Source organism: Drosophila arizonae, chromosome X, assembly GCF_054131065.1.
Source record: "Drosophila arizonae isolate 15081-1271.41 chromosome X, UAZ_ARI_1.0, whole genome shotgun sequence".
In the NCBI taxonomy this organism is placed as follows: domain Eukaryota; kingdom Metazoa; phylum Arthropoda; class Insecta; order Diptera; family Drosophilidae; genus Drosophila; species Drosophila arizonae.
In genome coordinates, this window is record NC_142927.1 from 24,879,134 (window position 1) to 24,893,812 (window position 14,679).

The window sequence follows — 14,679 nt, forward strand, 5'->3', positions numbered from 1 at the left end:
TGCATATATGAGTGTGTGTATGTGTGTGTGTGTGTGTGTGTGTCCCTCTCTCTTTGTGTGTGCATGCCCACATTGTGCCCATATTTGGAATTGCTCTTATACAGCTTGTGCTGCTGCCGGACCGAGCGTTTTTTATTGTCCTGCGCCATACGTGCGCTCATATTTCACAGCTGCCACAGATTCGCCATTTCGTTCTCATAACAAGACACCAAAAGAGGCATCATAACGTGACTCCAAGTGCCGTCCACAGCGGCCACAGTGCCCACTGCGCCCACTGCGCCCACAGCGCCCACAGCTGCCTTACGTCCAGCGACACGGCACACAATTTTCTATTAGGCCGTACCCGCAATTTGGCCACACACAAGTTTCCGCCATTTAATGCGGCACATAAATAGTTTGGCTTACCGCAACAACATGCCTTGCCCAACTGGCGCAGCTGGTCAGTTGGCTGCCGCCACGCCCCCATTGCCATGAAGGCCATAAGTGCGAACTCATTTGCATCTGGCAAATAGCATATTGCGGTTGCACTTACAACTTCTTAATGATGTGAGCAAACATTGCTATGCAATCACACACACGCGCACACACACAGATACAGGCACGCTCACGCTCAATTACACACGCACACATATTTGAAGGGGATTCACCTAGAACAGTCGGTGTGAGTGACTTTTGCTGAGACTTTGGCAATTGACTTAGGTAACTTATTGAACTTGGGCAAAAATCTTGACAAAGTCAAATATTTTTTGATTGATTTCGGTTAGAATTTGATTATCTTAAGTGAAAATAAGTGACAGCGTGTCAGACGGCTGCTACTGACTGCAGTATACTCCTTAACGATGCAAAATCAATTGAATGTGTTTTGGGCAAGCAACTATTCATGAGTCTGCAACTAGTTAGTTAAGTAGTTCCATATTTCGAGTGCACATTCCAAATTTAACTCAAGGCGCTCAACCGAAAACTAAAAATAAAAGATTCGAAGTCTCTTCCTCAGAACGAAACGATTGAGTATGATTATATTTCGGTTAACAGTTAGTTGCGAGTTGATAATTAAACAAATTTAATTCAAAGGAAATTCTCTGAGTGAAAGCATTTATTATTATTAACAGGAATTCGAAGTCTCGCTTGAATATATATTTCTTGAGAAGTTCAGCTGCCATAGCGGGCTAATTAGCTAAAAGTGTGAACAATCCGAGCGATTCCATGGAATATATATGCGCAACGAAAGCTCAATAATCTTCTTTTGATTGGGCTTCATAGGAATAAAATAAAAATAAATATTTAAAATAACAAGTTAATATACATAGATAATGAAATTTATCAGAATCAACTTTTCAGCCAAGCGAGTCGGGAATAAATTTTAAAGTAGGTTAAATGCTTTCATAGTCGCAGCAAGAGAGAAGCAAAATATTATTGCTTAATTATGGCAGCCATGTCCCATTTCATATAGCGAAAAGCAATAATGCGAGGCGCTCCACGTGGCGTATACGCAATATTTGTTGTGTGCCCTTTACACGCGTTTTTAACTTGTCAGTGACATTAAACAGTGCCCCAGGGAACGCATTGATATCGGGCTTACATGATGCATGCCACATGCATGCAAAACATACATACATACATGCACACATATACAATGTACAGTGATTTACAGTTATTGTATTTATTCAGCTATCGTCTCATTAATCATTAAGTTTGCTCTATTCCGGCTTTATCATCAATACGCGTTAGAAATCTATTAAATGCTGAATAGCCGGTCCAACTGGCTAGCCAATCAAATGCAGTTCAATTGTGCAGCCAAAAACAGTTTTAATGTAAATCGGATGAGAGTTTATTGCAAATAGTGAAACTAGGTCAGTCGGCTCTTTATTGTTGCCCCAAATAATTTACAAACATTTTGAAATAAACTTGTAATCGGTAACCTTTGCATTTTTATTGCTTTTGCAGTTCTCGTTGAAAGCTGTGTGCAATTGGGATTGAAGGTAAGTTCAGCAAATGTTTTTGTTACCCAATTACTCTTTTAACTAATTAAAAGGTGTTTTTGATTGCAATGCATTTGCTGCTCAAGCTGGAATATATTAAAAATTTCAAAGAACAAATTTCAATTGGAGCAATGTTATCCACTCCCATTTGTTAAATAGTTGCTAATCGCAGGTATAAAAAATCACTATCAGGCTCAAACTTGATCATCAATGTAAATTTTTTCCAAGTTACGCACTCAGTTAATTGGCATCAATTTGTTTTAGATGGCTTCAAAATAACCGTACTTTAACTTTTTCCCATTTAACACCTTTACAATTGCTTGACAATGTGCTCTTCCAATTGCCATTCCATTCCATTCTCTAGTCGCCTTCGATTCGTCTACTAACACTTATAGCGGGCCTGATCAAATGGTTTCAATAGCCATCTCGCCTACACTCAGGGTCTCCCGCTACTAAGTTCAGCAATAGCTATCGTTGTCTCTTTCACTCTCCCCCAAATAATGTGAATTAGAATTTACCACAAGCTGTAAATGGGAAGAGTGCAGCTAATACGCAAGCTCGCTCGGATAATATTTTACAGTAACTCAATTCAAGCTCCCAGGCACTGATACTACTACAAAAGTAGAAGCCAATCGCAATCGCGAATTGCAAAACTAAGAAAGCAGGTTGTGTTATTAATTTCACGTGCTGGAAATTTAATAAAAGAAAATTTAGAAATGGCAGAAAATAAGTAAAAAAGAAAAGTTAAGGCTGAAGCAACTAAGATTACAACAAATGTGGACATAATTATTATGTCAAACGTCTGCAATTTAAAGTTAAAGATAAAAGTGCTTGGGTGTTTTCTGCATATTCTGTTGGAAGAATTGCATTGGTAGTGGAGCACGTAGTCATTAATTAAAGCACTGCTGTGTGTTGACTGCAGACGCTCAGTGTGCTCAAGCGAATTGAGCGATTGTCGGGTCAGAGTCAATGCGACAGCTTTAACGCAAAATGTCAATCAAACAGCGCTGCACCACATGCATCACACATACACTTGTACACACACACACACACTGTATGCAGGTACTAACCATGAGTATGGGTGTGAGTCGACTGTCAGTCGAAGCTGCCGGCTCATTCGCCTGCAGCCCTCTGCCTCGGCATATAGCAATTTTCGCTGCCACTTCAGCTCATTTAACGCCAACAAAGGCGACGCTGGCTCCTCTGATTGGCAGGACGTAGAGTACAAAGCAGCCCAGTGACAGGTGACTTGGGCGACCACGACAGGGACGAGGATGAGGAGCAGCTGGAGGTGGAGATGTAGGATGTGGGAAGCCTGTGGGTTTGGCTACACACACAAAGCCAAAGGCATTTTATATAGCCCGCTAAAAGGAGTAAAACAAAACTTTCGACATGAAATGACATGCCGATTAAATTAATGCAGTACCTAAAGCCTCGACGGGTGGCATGTGGGGGAGAGAGACCGGACGATGTAGGGAGTGGGTGCGATTAAGAAGTTTTTGTTGCTGCCGTTAGCAGCAGTGGCATCGTAAAAACTTTAAGATCGAATCGTTTGTGTGCCCCCTGCTCATAAGTAACGCCAAATCGGTTGGGTCCATCGACACCTGCGACCGAAAGGCCAAGCGACCGAAGGGCAGGAGGCACACGATATGGGCATAAGGCTGTAGGCATGAAACGGCATCAACTGTCGGCATCATGTGCACGTAATCATAATAAATGACATCGGACGCTCTCGTAAGCGGATACTTTTATTTAATTATGCATCCCTGGCATCGAACCTTTCACACCGACACCCACACCCACGCCTACGCCCACGCCCACGCCCAGCGTAAGCAAAACAACCGCCCGCCCATGCCGCACCAACGTCAAAATCAAACTCAAACTCATGCCTGGGGTCAAGGTGAGCTGCCGTCAGCTGCCCTGTCCCCCAAGCACTTCATTTGAATAGACTTTCCAGCTGTTTCTATGCTTTAAGATCTTAACGCTCCAGATGATAATGATACAAATTTGTTATTTCCCCTCCATAGTTAACCGAGTGTCTGCTTCATGCGAGGGTCCCCTTTTATGTAGTGCGCCTTTGATGAGCTGAAATCCAATATTTTTTTATTGCAATATCTGATATTTTTAAGCATATACTTACATGGAACGCTTACAGTTACGAGCTATAATTGTCACCTTTTGAATAGGCAGACTGCATTAGATGCTGTAGACTCATGTCTATTGGTGCACAGTAATGTGGAAGAGCTGGTCCAGAGTACGTCTACGTCATCGTAGTATTCTATTCATGTGAGCAGGAAACCAAAACTTATGGGATTCTTCTTTTGATACAGAGATCCAGTATTCTCATCAGCGTCTTCTCTCAGTGTCCCGTCGCGATGCGTCGCCTTGAGTTTCAATTTCGTCTTCATTCAGAAAGTGAATCCACATAGGAAGAGCGAGCGTAAGGAGAGCGACGATCAATTCAGCATAGATCATATTAGAGCACTGTTGCTCACATTCTGGAGTGATCGGAAATAGAGTAGATCCCAGTAGCTCACGCTTCTGAGTGTCGCATAGATCGTTGTTCTCATTCAACTGATCGCACCATTGGGAAGTTTCTCAGAGAATGAGAGCCGTTCAGCTTAAGGTATTATAAGTCAAGCATCTGCATGCAGTATAGATCGCAGTAACTCACTCGTCGTAGTGCAGCATAGAACGCTATAGTTCATCGATGCTTTCATTATTGCGTCCTGAACATAAAAGTCCTGCTTCATATAGATCCTTGATTCGAAAGAGCTACAAGATTTATAAAAAATTATTGTTAATTAAAGAAAATTCATAATAAGTCATACATAGTTTGGTTTCCCAATCGGGTATAAAAACTCACTGCTTCCTTCACTTTACCTTATCAAGCTTGCTTTAATATTAGTAAAGTATTGGTATTTGTTTTCATTGCCTTAAAATGTCTGCATTTCAAATGCTACTTTAAAAGAGATTTCTCTAAGCAACTGTAGCTCTCATACCGCTCAGAGAAGTAGGGGAAGAGTGAGTTGTCCTTTGACCGCCTCGTCACAGGAAACACCCCTTAAGCTCTGTAAACCCTTTATGCTATTATGTGTCATCCGAATGAACATGCGCGCATAGTTGTTACTTGTGTGTTGTCCAATGATTCGGTCGTTTATTTCTGTGCCATAATCCCGCATTGTCGTCGTTCTGTGGCCTGTGGACTGGATCCGACTCAGCTCAGCTCTCGGCGAGCTAATGGCAATGTTTGCAAGGTGAAAGTTCTCACTGCTTACTTTTAAACTGTTTGTTCTTGTTTTTCCATTGTGTATATGTGTGCGTCCTTTCAATGTGGGTGGGTGTGTGTGTGCCAAGAAGTTTGTAATTTATTTTTAATACTCTTGAAATTTGTATTTCTTGCCTTTTATTATAGTAAACAATCCTCATTTTACACTTGTGTGTGTCTCTCTCTCTCTTTCTCTCTCTCTCTCTCTCTCGCTGTGTCACACTCTAAGCTGGCGATTTTTAATTATACTCGTTTGCAGAGAATGTCTAACTTTCTACCAGTGCCAGTGCCTTCAGGCAGTCGGCACAGCCAGCAACAGCCATCGCAAACAAAACAAATAAAACAAAGCACTTACATTCGCAAATTAATAATTGAAAGTTTCTCTCTTGGCTCTAAATAGTTCGTTATGAGTTTCGTGCAACATTCTCAATATGCCCACGAGCGAACTTAAGAATTACCCAACTAATTTGCAAACTGAGCTCCAATTACAAATTACTAATTAGCCCCCAAACAACATTCACATATATTCAAACATTCAATTCAAAGTTCCTTCCATCTGACTCAGTGATATATTTATTCGGCTAGTTAGTTGAATTCACTTCTTTAAACCTGAAATATTTGACAGAAAGTATTTGCATCAATTACTTCAGAAGTTATTAAATGATTTCTAAAATATATAAGATAAATATTGTTTAAATTATTATTAAATAATATATATATTATATATTCAAATGCTCAGAATGAGTAACATCTTTGAGCAACTGTAAATCCAACAAAGAATACCCAGTGCACTGCCTCTCAAACTGTGCCTTTCCAGTATGCCAGCTTCTTGTCGCTCTCTCTTTGTCCAGTGCAGTGCTGTCATAATTTTTCGAGCAAATAGAGCCAGATTGGCAAAAAAAAGAAGCTAAAAGAAGCTAAATTCAGGAAAAAATAAGCCAAAATAAAAGCTGGGTTTAAAAAACACTATTTTCTTAATTAAATTCATTTATGATTATTCATTTGTTTTGTTTGATTCCTTCAACTATATCTCCACTTTCAAGAGAAATATTCAAATCAGGAACGTCGAAATCATCACTCCACTCTCAACAGAGACGTATTTAATAACGACACCTAAGACCATTAACATAGAAATTATAGATATATGTATATGCATATACATATATACAAATTATAAAGTATTCAATCTTTTAAAGAGAGGTCAGGTGTTTAATAAATAATTGTTATTTACCAAGCCGCTTTGTCACTTGATTTGTCCAAAACCAAAATAAATTTAACGCTTCCAATCTTATTTCTTCCAGAAAATGAGGAGCCAACGAATGTTTAATTATGTTGTACATTTAGTACGGTGTAGTTTAAATCGCTAAACGCTCATGCAGTCGCATAATTTTGTTTGGCGGAGAGTACCTAGGTTGTTGATGAGAGCAATTAATGTGTGATTTGCCACATAGAGGAAAAGTGCTGTTGGTTGTTGCTGTGGTTTTTGTTGGAGTTTGCCCAAAATCAATTTTTTCTTTCTGTGCCCATCCAATTCGTGCACGTTAGTGTTTTTTTGTTGACACACGAGACCTGTTGCTCATACCACGAAATGATTTCTATAGATTGTATGATATAAAATCATGTATCGATACTTGTATTAATGATTTTTTGTGTTGACAGCGATAAGAAAAAAATAAATCAAAATAAGTAAATGAAAATTAAATAAAGCTAAAATAGAGCTAAATTAATTTTTTTAAAGCCAGAATTCCCGCAACCCGCCGTTTTCAAATTTTTCCCGCATTGGGACTTCAAATAAAGCCAGATCTGACGGGAAAAAAGCTAAAATGACACCCCTGGTCCAGTGAAATTCACAGCGAACCTGATCGAATGGTTTCAATAGCCATCTCGCTCTCACTCACTAACCCTCCGGACAACGTTCAGCAACAGCTATCTTTGTCTCTCTTTTTCATTGGAGCGTGCAGGCAAGCCACAAACTCACTCGGATAATATGTTACATCAAATCAATATAAGCTCTGAGAGTCTGGCACCAATACTATTGCAACAATAGGAGCCAATCAGGCATTGGCACAGCAAGACAACAGGCTCATGTATTAGTTTATTAGTGGAGATGCGTCGTATAAATATACTTATATAGTCCATAGGAATATATTTGAAGAGTCTTAAATATCTATTTTTAAGGGTGAAGGAAATAAATTTTGACTTATATCTTATACATATGTATGTATATATCTGTCATATATCAAATAGTAGAGCCTCTAGCAAGAGAGATTGAGAGCGCTTAATCAATCAGTCTCCAGCACACACACATACACAGCGTAGCTATAAGAAGCATAGTGAAAACATTCATATTGTATTCATAATAAATATTATGTTATTTTATAAATAAAATGTAATCAGTAATAAAAAATGTTCTGTTAATTCTTAAATTACAAAATATTTATTCAAATTAAATTCGAGAAGTTTTAAATATTGCTATGCCAATTTTTTTTATAAATTTTTAATTTTTTATTGTCCTAGTCAAGGGCAACTGGTTTAGAGAAAGTTACTAGATAAACCACATCTATTTGACCTTGAAGAACACTATTTTTTTCAGTATTTCCATAACACAATTCTCTAACACACTCGTAGCGAATTTAATGAATAGAAATTATACAAAATCTTGCAAAAATATACGAAAGTCTCATTCTCCCTTCGACAGGAACTTATGCTCTTGATATTTGCTTAGTGAACTGATAGCGAAATTTGTGCGCATTCTTTTGAATTTCAACTGAGGTTAATTAAAACACACAATTTGTATGTCTGTGTGTATGTATGTGAGGGGACTGCCAGTGGCTGGGGATGGGCGGAAGTGGGCTTGGCCCAGAGCGTGGGTGTATGGCTCACTCTCCCTAGACTTCTGATGAAAGAATTTTAGTTCAGTGGCTGCTAACCTAAATCAACATGGTCATCCAAGTTCCGCTGGGAAATGGCCCAAGTGAACATACACAGAGACAAGTGCGAGGGTGAGCGAAAGAGAGAGAGAATGATGGAACCGTCAGAGCAGCTGTTGCAACATAATCTGTGTATGTGTGTGTGTGTGTGTGTAGTATTCTCATAGTCGTGGGTCCCGAGTCCAGTCCGACGTGCTTGTCTGACGTGCCATTATTTAATGAGAGTGCATAAAAAATTAAATCAAAATGCTCCGCACGTGATGGGGGCGAAGGGCGAGGAGGGCGTGAAACTGAAGGGGTCGGGTGGCTCTGTATTGCGGGCGGAGATGCAAAATGAAATGCCATTAGCAGCTGCGGACATGGGAACACATGCAAAAAGAGTTGTAACCACTCACACACACACGCACGCATATGCAGACACAAAGCAGAGGGCAGGACACCGGATCGTGAAGGCGACAGCGCTTAGTGCTTGAGCAAATATTTAGTGCCATCTTGTCACGCCCCTTACCCATTCGCATTTTAAATATGCAAATGGATACTCGAAACTATTTTATTATTCACACGGGCAAAAAGCAACATAGATACACATACGCACACAAACAGACATGGCCTTAATGTGTTCGGCTAGGGTCCAGGGCCTCGAGTCCTTGTTGTGTGCACAAATTTGAGGTTCCTGCAAGTAAGCAACAAATTTTTAGCCAGCTGCGCTCAGCCTTAGACCCCGCACTGCCCCACCCCGCGCTGCGTTGCTCATAACCGCCTCCCGCCCCGAAAACAAGGCTCTTTAGTATTATTTGCTGTTTACGATGCCATAAAAAAAGGAAAGCTTCAACAAGAAACAAACAACAAAGGCATAAAACGAGACACGATTCACAGACAGCTCAGCCAATAGATATTCTGTAATATTTTATGGACCGAGTGGCGAATAGAGAATCTAAATGGAAAGCAATGGAAAGCAAAAGTAAAGCTATATTCACATACAATTGTAATGCTTGATAGCTTTGCAAGTCTAACGAGCGCTCTATATGTCTGTCTATACTCGCTTCAGAGCTCACTTTGCCTCACTGTCAAGTGTAGCTTGTCGTTGTCCACTTTCGTGCTACAGGGTATCTCAACTGGCTGTTATACAAAATCAAAACAAACAGAAACATGACAAGCTATTCATAAAAAAATATTTGTATATAAATGACTTAGTTTTAGTAAAGACTTGGAAGAGTAAATACTCTATCATATAATTTTATTGTTTATCAAAATGTATTCTATTCTTTTCTTGCTTTTTGAATTGTATTACGTTTCACACGTTTCATCTCATAAAAATAGTAAAATATTGAAATATTGCTATAGGAAAATTTTACATAAAATAATAAAATAAGAAAATATTTATATTAAATTTTAATTAAATTAAAAATAATAAAACATCAAATAGTTAAAAAAATAATATATGAAATTATTCATGATATAAAAAATTATACAAAATTAAAAAAAAAATAATGAAATTAAAACTAAAATAGTTAAATATGAAATATTAAAGTTAAACCATTTTTTAAATAAAAATAATAATATATGAATTCAAAATAATTATAAAAAATTATTTAAAAATTTCATTAAATTAAAAAGCTAAAATATTTGAATATTAAAGTTAAACCATTTTTAAAATGAATATAATAATATTTTTCAATTAAATTTAAAATATTGAAATATTTCAATATGCAAATATATGTATGTATACAGATGATATATGAATTTAGTAACATAAAATCTCATTTCAATCTAAATGCTATTCTACTGCTTTATCGATGACTACAAACACAGCAACTGGCCTCAAATGGGTCCACATATACATACATAACATATATGTTTATTAGATAAACAGAACTGACACACTTCTCGGAATGATCGAACTGCTTCGTAGACTGCAGAGCGTGTCGCAGCATTGTGTAAGCTGTCAGCGGATGCCGGAGACACACGACTCGAAGGAGATTTTGACGCTTTCGGTGGGAAAAAGCAAAGCGTTGTTGGCGAACAGAGAGAGTGGCACGTGCGGGGACTTAGTCAGCAATGATGGGGCAACGGGGGCAGGTCTCTTAATAGAGGCATATGCACACAGCGGGCTCAACTCTATTTATCAGTGAACAAATGCCTGACCAATAAGCCGCCTAGGCGCACACCGGGGACCCGGACACAAATAGCGAAAGGAGAAGAGACACAGTGGGTGCCAGGGGCGGGCGGGAGCGGGAGCGAATGGGGAGTGGGTCATGACCCGGCTCAAGTCATGTCAGCTGGGGCACAGGCTAGCCCAGGCTTTGGCATTTCGAGAGCATTGCAACTCTTTGGTCCTTTCATGTCGCATATTTGCACAGGAAGCAGAAAACGGAAACTGCCTGTAAATGTGAGCGTCCAGTGTCCTGGATAGGTCCCGGCAAAGGACTTCGACCCCTACTCCCACTCGCACTCGCATTCGCACTCGCACTCCGACTTCGACGTGGACTTGGACTCCACGCTGTGTCGCTTTCAAAGCGGAAATTATTTGCGTTCTTATTCGCCGGGCAAAGGTCGCGCATTTGACATTCAATTTCTTTTGCTGCAGGTCTTGCCTTCTTTTCAATTGGCTTTCAGCTCTATTTGCTCATTTCTTTTATCTTTTTTTCCCCTCATTTATTATTTATAATAATCGTGTTCCTGCCGCTGTCGAGATAATTGCAAAAAATGGTATAGATATTGATTCATTTTTTGAAAAAATTGTCCAGTTCTCAAAGAAAACTCTGAAACCCAAGAAATGCAATTCATAGAAATTTCACTCATTGTCGAAAAGGTAAGCAAAATTCTGAAATGAAGTTCGTAGCGCAGCCCATGAGTCAACATGGAACTTGGGAAAGTAAATAGGGCTGAAAAAGCGAAAGAGAACATTTGGCATTTCGACTGACAGACATATATAGAGACTTTCTATTATACTAATCGGCTTATATAATATAATTGTTATAGTTCAATTGTATTGGAGCTGGTCTTTGACTTGAATGTCCCCAGTATAATCTTCGTGGTCGGGAAATTGTTAAGCAAACCCCATATCGTACAGCTAAATGAAGCACTTCTAGAGGAAAACTGTACTAAGCCGATCGGAAAAGCAGCTCTTGCAGTTGAGATCACGATTACAACAGACTTCTTCAATATACAGTAGAAACCGGCTATAACGACTCTGCATATAGCGCTCGTACGATTATTTCGATGAGGATTCTGGTCCCCAAGCAAACTTATATGAGTAAACTTATATGGCTATAGCGTCTTCCGGGTATAACGATGGTCCCTTGAGCGTCGTTATAACCGGATCGTACTGTATGTTAATCCTGCTGCGAGCCTTGTCTTACAACCTTTGACATCTATAGCCCAGTTTCGTTTAGTTGAAATAATGAATTGTGCACATGGACCATATTGATAGCTTTCTAAGTCATCGATCTACAATATCTTGTGTTGCACTGATCTGCGTTTCGAAGATAGACTCATTTCACTCAGAATTCTTACCTAATAATTTGGGTCAATTTGCGGTAATTGATAATTGCAGCCGTCCGTCCGTATATCCCTCTACTCGATCACTTTCACATTGGGGGTCATCTTGAATTCCTAAGGGCTGCAGGAGATGGCCATCCATAGCATTGTCCTGGCTAAACACTATGCCAAGGGGCGCAAAACATCACTGCAGGAATCTGCCTTCAATGAACCATATTCTCTTTACTGTTGTACGACAGACCACTCCAGAGCTCCATCTGATGCTTTCTTTCCTGATGCAGACCCGTCAACATGCTCACTAAAAGTAAATACTATGAGGTTAATGGTATATACTACGATTGGCCAGCTAGAAGATGTTGTCAAACCGATCAGGCATAGAATCATGTTGCAAGATCAATGCAAGCAGTGCCTTTAGGTATTCCATGACAGCTTCTCGTGCTGCACAATGCTTCGCGACATCAGGCAGGAGGCACAAGTAGCTCAGGTTTCAGTTTTAGTTGATGCTGTGGACATCGGTTGATGCTACATTCAATCAAATTCATCCCATCAATTAACTTATATATTGTATTTTACACGCAGCATCTGCGTCTTCCATCCCAACGCGCAAAGTCGCTGTTTCCCAACTGGAGTGAACTGAAAGCTAGATAGGAATACATTCAAGTTGCAGACGATCAAATTTATGTAACTGTTCGTTATGACTTTTTCAAAATATAAATATAAATAGCAACAAAAGCGGAAACGAAAGGAAAAAGCATATAAAAAAGATAAAAATAAAAATAAAATCGCTTGGGCTATGAGAGCTCTTCGAGCGGCCGGCGAATGCTCAGTTTGTTATTTTTATTGATGGCACGAATGGGTCGTTGTATTCATGCGCCCCTCGTGCCCCATATAAGCCCGTGACACGACCCACGATAGCGCAGGCATTGATAACGCAACGAAATCGCCACAGCCACAGCCACAGCCCGGCCATGTGTCCAGTCCCAAATAAAAACTCAATGTGTAATATACAAAATAAATATGTGTGAGTATGTCTGTGTGTGTGGGTGTGTGTAAAGCGAAAAAAAAATGCGAGAATCCTTAAAGACACAAATCCAATTGATTTATAAACGGCAGCCATGTTGCCGCCCACAATACGGACGCCTCTCGAAATGGCCGAAAACAAAGGACTTTAAGGACGACAAGTGTGAAATGGGCCAATTTTTCATTACTAAATTGTATTTATACAGTACACACGCACACGCACACGCACATCTATATAAGCATATATACTATATATACTATGTGCCATCACTGACTGAAGTCTGCTCTGGCGGCAGTTGGATTATGCCTTGGCTCTAGCCTTAGCCACATGAAGCTGAAAGTCGTCGCCATCGCGACGCAATTGTCGAATTGAAAATATAAAAAGAGACACACACAGAGAGAGGGACATACATATACATATGTATGTATGTGGGCATGCCACGTGGTCAGGCACAGTGGTCGAAAAACACTCAAACAGCAAAGCTCTAAGAAGGCAACAATAAATTCGTATTGATATACAATTTCAACTTATAATCGAACTTTTGACCAAGTTCTAGTTATGTTAGGTTTTAGCTGATAAGGAAGTATGTTGTCAGCCAACTGTGCAGCACACACAGAGATACACACACGCACACACTGATTAGCCAACTGCCAGTTGATAAGGGCCTTGCTGGACAGTGTAAAGTAGAAGAGTGAGAACAACTGAGGAAATTGATGTTCTCGGTCATCTTTTGACTTATGTTTTTCCAGCTGATCTATATGAGGGTGTGTACGCGCGCGTGTGTGTGTGTGTGTGAATGGCCATGTAAGTGTGTGCTACTGAGTGCTGCCCTTCGGCATCAACCTGTGTGTGCATGTACTGGAAAATTTATGTGCGTTGACAAGTTGAGCACGCACACATACCCACACACACACACACACACGCACGCACAGAGTTAACATTGCTGTGGCAAGAGTCCTGGACGTGCGCCACCTTTAAGGTGTGGGAGCTGCCCCGCCTGGTAGCTGGCTGCTTTCTGCTTGACTGCCGGCTGATTTTTCAATGTGCCGCGCCTAATCATGGCAACAAAAGGACACGCCCCAACAACACCAGCCACAGCAACGGCAACAACAACTGCAACGGAAAATGGCAGCCGCAAGGACAGCAGCAAATTGAAACGGAAGTTTTCTGACAAATAATTTCCCCATACATACATATTTGAAGGAAAGCCATGTGAGAGCGGCGCAATCGGAAGTGCCCGACTAGTAGATACCCGGCATACGACTTCAGCGGAATTCCTGCCTAGACGGACCCACTGTTTGGCCACGCACTGTCGGATAGGAGAGGCCAAGGCAGTAGTGCTAAAGAGAAAATGGATACATACATATGTATGTATGTAAGTATATAAGTCCTGAACGTACCCAAACTCTATAGCCGGCTAATCTCAGCGAATCTGCTGCTCCTTGTGAGAGTGGTACAATCAGAAGTATCCGACTAGTAGATACCCGGCATATTGGATTCCTGCCCAGATAGGCTTACTTTATGTGAATGCATTCACATCGGTTTGTATTCTCATCTGGCAGAGGTTGCCAAGGTAGCGCTAAAGAGAGAAAATATTATTAAGTAAATACACACATGTATGTATGTATGTATGTTTTTATATACTTAGCTAACTCAAACCTAGGGATTTGGAATATATACTCGTGAGTACCATGCCTCCACTAGGGGCGTGGCAAGTTGAGAAACAGATCATGATCTTACTTAAACCATCTAAAGAAATCTGCAGTTCTCTCTCGTCTCAGCTTCTTCTTCTTCTATTGATGGCATTTTCGCTTTTTCTTTACCGATACCAAGCTCAACTATCGATAGCATTAAAGGCATATATATCGATAGTAGGTCATAAAGCTCCCTAAAATTCGTATTGGCGTACTATATACATACATACATACATTGCAAAATAACTGGAAATTCCTTCTTTTTTTTTAAGTGTGCCAATAATCG

The 14,679-nt window shown here is 40.0% G+C and overlaps 1 protein-coding gene and 3 long non-coding RNA genes across 6 annotated transcripts in view; 1 reads left to right on the forward strand and 3 right to left on the reverse strand.

Moving 5' to 3' along the window:
• AstA-R1 (allatostatin A receptor 1) overlaps positions 1 to 14,679 on the forward strand; it is a 153,809-nt gene that overhangs the window by 70,813 nt on the left and 68,317 nt on the right. For 2 of the 3 annotated variants that reach the window (XM_089472937.1, XM_089472936.1), the window contains exon 3: positions 1,945 to 1,979. The exons of the other annotated variant lie outside the window; for it this stretch is intronic. The gene's annotated coding sequence lies outside the window, so the exon portion shown is untranslated. The remainder of the gene's footprint in view (positions 1 to 1,944; positions 1,980 to 14,679) is intronic. 3 annotated transcript variants of the gene reach the window in all.
• LOC149268048 (uncharacterized) lies at positions 1,556 to 7,572 on the reverse strand. Its single transcript, XR_016270824.1, has 3 exons — positions 6,479 to 7,572; positions 4,120 to 6,360; positions 1,556 to 4,064 (listed from the first exon to the last, which is right to left on the reverse strand). It is a non-coding gene; the product is annotated as an uncharacterized LOC149268048 (long non-coding RNA).
• LOC149268049 (uncharacterized) lies at positions 9,870 to 12,871 on the reverse strand. The gene is made up of 3 exons (XR_016271133.1): positions 12,044 to 12,871; positions 11,694 to 11,976; positions 9,870 to 11,627 (listed from the first exon to the last, which is right to left on the reverse strand). It is a non-coding gene; the product is annotated as an uncharacterized LOC149268049 (long non-coding RNA).
• On the reverse strand, positions 13,684 to 14,591 carry LOC149268050 (uncharacterized). The gene is made up of 3 exons (XR_016271134.1): positions 14,344 to 14,591; positions 14,100 to 14,278; positions 13,684 to 14,039 (listed from the first exon to the last, which is right to left on the reverse strand). It is a non-coding gene; the product is annotated as an uncharacterized LOC149268050 (long non-coding RNA).